A 4,760-nucleotide genomic window follows, 5' to 3' on the forward strand; every position below is an offset into this window, starting at 1 on the left:
GGAAGTTAGCAGGGTGTTAGTGGTGTGGCGAACGAGGCTGGAGGTAGCCTAATGTCCATAGTGCTAGCTTCTGTCTTCTGAACGTGTGCCTCTCCACAATCGCGGTGACAGTAACGTGGTGGAGCCTTTGTCTAATGCCACTGGGTATGTTAGACGAGGTCGAAGTGCTCATAGGACAGTTAGGGGGGAACGTAGTGGCAGTGTGGGGAGTCACAATGAGAATGACAGTAGGCCTAGTCCGAGCTGCGCAAATTCTCTCCACTCGGCGCGCGCGAGGCAGATCTGGCCATGCTGCTCGCATGGTGGAGGTGGTGACACGCTCTCTCCCTCTCCCTCTCCCACACACACACACACATTAGGTCATGCATAGTCTATCACAAGATGATGGGAATGCCGGCCCTGTATGGATAGGGATAGGGAGTCATTATCTCTACAGCAAAAGGCCTGCTACATAAAAAAAAAATGTCAGCCATTTATTAGTAATGATTTACACTGTTGATTTGCTATCTATTTCCCTGATCATTTAGGACATACACTACGTGTTCCTTTTTGTGTGTTCATGTCCTTGTGATGTGTGTCTTTGTCAGCTAAGAAAAAAAAACAAAAAAAACATCAACAAAAACAACAAAAAGAAAAAAATACTAACATTGTCTCTTGTCTTGTCTCGTCATCTCACTCACTCACTCACACTTTTGAACTAAACAGGTCTTGTCTACTTGTGTTTGTGTGTCATCTGATTAATATATATGTGCCCCATACATGGAATCAGAGTGCCTACTGTATGTAGTAAATGGAAAATCTCTACAGCAAAAGGCTAGTCTACCGCTACATGCATTTGGTTTGTTTCTGCCATTTATTAGTAATGATTTACAGTTTGTTCACTACTTACTATTTACCTGAGCATTCAGTATTGTGCAATATAGCATACAGAAGGTGAGGGACATTTTGGGGGAAAGAAGTGGTGCATTTTATCATTCAAACATGCGACTTTTCATGAAAATTCTATAATCCAAGATGGCCGCCACCATATGACGTCATAATATGCAAATTAGATATAAACATTTAATCTCTACATAAACTTTGGGTCATCCTTAATATTTCTCTAATTTACAGAAAGTCTCTATCTCTTATCACTTTTAAGATATAGCCTTTTGAAATGAAGATGTCAAAATTTATCGTTTCGGAAAAAAACCTCTGGCGCCTAAAGGGTTAAGTGCATTGTGTTGCTCAACTTTCAAAGAAAAGCACAAGTCCAACTCCTCCAAAGTTGACGCCAACGCCAATTCAAACAACCGCTCTTCGTTCTCCATAGCCACCTTCCTTGTTGTTCACCGTCGCAGGACTGTCGTTATCCTGTTAAGCCCGCCTTAAGACTCTCTAACAAAATAGAGCGCTGTGATTGGATGACGTCCACGGCGTCAGCCAATAGAAATCCCTATGGTTTGATACTAGACGTACAGGCTGAGCAAATGAATTTGCCGCCGCTAGGGTGCGTCTAGATTTCTAGGGCTCGGGCTCATAATTACAGTAAATGTGTTGGGCCGGGTTGGGCTCGGGTAGGGTTGGGCTTGACTTTTTGGGCCCGATCTAAGCTCTAGTCTATAGGCATAGCCTATCTGATCAGCATACACTTAGTTAATTAAGCGTTTCTTATGAGTTATGGTTTGCAAATTATACCCTGCTGAAAAACAGCTAGAAACCAGCTTATGCTGGTAGCTGGTTTTAGCTGGTCTTTGCTGGTTTTCTTCCAGCTCTTGCTGGTCTTTGCTGGTGTAGCTGGTTGGGCCACCAGCTGGATATGCTGGCATGACCATCTGAGGAAGCTGGTCATGCTGGTGTGACCAGCCTGTCTTGTGGGATACAGCTGGTGCAAGATGGTCATGCTGGTGACCAGCCTGTCAAGCTGATCACACTGGTTTGCTAGAATGACCAACATAAGCTGGCATGGCCAGTTATCCTGTTAAGCCCGTCAACCAAGCTGGTCAACCAGCAAACCACCTTTAGCTGGTCAGGCTGTTTTTTTCATAAGTAGAGAAACAATCACAGAGTCGTCTGCAGATCTCAGCACACGTCTGCCCTCATGGTGAGATTGACATTCATTAGTATTAGAGTGCGGTTCATTCATTAGTATTAGAGTGCGGTTCGTTCATTAGTATTAGAGTGCGGTTCATTCATTAGTATTAGAGTGCGGTTCATTCATTAGTATAGGATACAAGGATACAAGGAAGTTTATTGTCACATGCATATAGTTACTGGAAGTAAGAAATGCAGTGAAATTAAGTCTGGTGTCAGCCTATTTGTGCATTTATGGGGGGGGGGGGGTAAAAAGTGCAATAGAAGAGGGGTTTAGTAGATTAAGTGGCAAGGGCTGCATAAGAAAGGTGGGGGAGGATTGGGATTGGGGGGGGGGGCACCAACAAGGAGCACCCAAGAGCAACAGGGGCAAGGAAAAACTCCCTTACCAAGGAAGAAACCTTGGGCATATCCACGGCTCAAGGGGCTAACCCAACTGCCAGGGGTCTTGGTGTGTGTGTTGGGGGGATGACAAGGGAGATGGGATAGTGTGCTGTGTATTGGGGGGGGGGGGGGCAGTGTGCTGTAAGTATGTTGGGGATGTGTGTTGGAGAAGCTTCCTGATGAAATAATGTGCTGTGTATGTAGGGGGGGGGGGGCAGTGTACTGCAAGTATGATGTATGTGAGTGACAGTGAAGATGTGTGTGTGGGCGGGAGGGGAGTGGAGCAGTGACTGTGTGTGTGTGTGTGTAGTGTGTGTGGGTAGGTGGGGGCAGTATGCTGTAAGTATGTAGAGGAGGTGTGTTGGAGAAGATCCTGAAAACAATGTGCTGTGTATGTAGGGAGGGGGGGCAGTGTGCAGCAAGTATGTAGAGGAGGCTTACTGTAGCAAGCAGTGTGCTGTATGTACAGTATGTGAGGTGGTGACAGTGATGATGTAAGTGTGTGTGTTTTTTGTGTGTGTTTTGGGGATGGGGGGGGGGCAGAAAGGCTAGGCAATCAAGGACATGGGTAGATAGATGGAGGAGAAATCAAAAATAATAAATAAAAAGTTCTATGGAAATGTGCAAAAGTTGGAGAAAGTCAGACGTGTGTGTGTGTGTGTGTGTGTGTGTTTTGACGTGTGATGAAATAAGAAAATAAATAAGGGGTCTGTAGCATAGGGAGAGGGATGTAAAAGTTCTAAAAGTCATGTAGGTGTGTGGGGGGGGGGGTCATGAGTGCTGAGGAGTGAATGAGTGCAAAGTCAGTATAGTGTGAGTTCAGAGTTGGGAAATGTTTGAGAGTGCTGAGGAGTGAATGTGTGCAAAGCAGGGCTCTACACTAACATTTTTTTCCAGGAGCACTTGTGCCCCCAAGTTAAAAAATTTAGGAGCACAGACAAAAATTTGGGAGCACAGTCAGTTCTGTACTTAACTTAGACATAATCTAACATTACACTGCAGCTAACAGTTAAACATGCCAGTGCACCAATTGCGAATATTAAGAATGACTGACAACATTTAGGCTACAGGAAACAGGATTTTAAAGATCAGTGCCTACTTTATTTTCAGTCTGTTTTATTTTCCTACATTTTGTTAATGTAAAATAATATAATACATTGCCATATTTGCATTTAGCCTGTATATCAAGTATCCTGCCAAATGTAGGCTAATTTATTTATTTGTGAATCCACCTGTAGCTAATCCAAATATGCCCATGTGACCTATCTGACTGCATACTGCCTAATACTACTACTAAAACAGTCAATTTTCTCTTCCACAAAACATAGTCTAATCAAGGATATATATATATTTTTATACTTTTATTTTTTTATTTGAAATATCTGCATTGATGGGGGCAGTAGCCAAACGTTAGGCCTACACTCGTTTTGCACTTAAGCTTGTATTCGGTGTAAACAAACAAGCATGCGTGGAAGCCTGGAGTTGTCAGTAGCGTTCTACCTTTGAATAAAATGGGAGTATTACGGGAAGCTACTTTTATGCCTGTTCGCTACAGCTATATTTACCATATTGCAGCCAATACGTCAACTGGGCTAAAAAGCATGTTAGGTTACCTTTCCTTCTCTCACTGCATTCTCAGAATCTTATCCTGTTCCTCTTATATCCGATTAATTCGGTGGATAGAAGGCGGAAGAACTAATTTCTTCAATCTTTTCATCTTGGCTGGCTAGTCTAACTTTCCGCTTTCTCTGCGCGCTCATGGATTTCATAGAAGCGACTACTACTATCGAGTCCCAACGCGAAACTGCTAACGTTGATGGGAGGTGTAGTTTTATGCTGCATTCGCGACGTGATTCTATGGTTTGCACCAGTACTGTTTCTCGATGTTGCGGTGTATTTTGTAGACAAACATTGACATGGTTAGAAGTCATTCGCACCAGTGCGCCTAAATATTTTTTTGCACTCGCACGTCATCATTTTTACTTGCATGTGCGAGTGAAATGGGCGCACTGTAGAGCCCTGGTGCAAAGTCAGTATAGTGTGAGTTCAGAGTTCGGATGGCCTGGGGATAAAAACTTCTCCTGAGTCTCTCAGTTCTGGCTTTGTGACTACATAGGCGTCTTCTTGATTTCAGCGGTAGGAATAATCCATTGTTAGGATGAGAAGAGTTCTTCAGAATCTTTTGGGCTCTTAGGAGTACTCTTCTGGAATAGATATCTTGTAGAGCAGGGAGTTGAGTTCTTATAGTACGTTCAGCTGAGCGCACTACTCTCTGCAGAGTACTACAATCTCTAACTGTGGAG

This window comes from Alosa pseudoharengus, unplaced genomic scaffold (genome assembly GCF_046254945.1).
Source record: "Alosa pseudoharengus isolate Yale_2024_CS ecotype anadromous, Long Island Sound unplaced genomic scaffold, YU_APseudo_1.1 YU_APseudo_1.1_scf_15, whole genome shotgun sequence".
Classification (NCBI taxonomy): Eukaryota; Metazoa; Chordata; class Actinopteri; order Clupeiformes; family Clupeidae; genus Alosa; species Alosa pseudoharengus.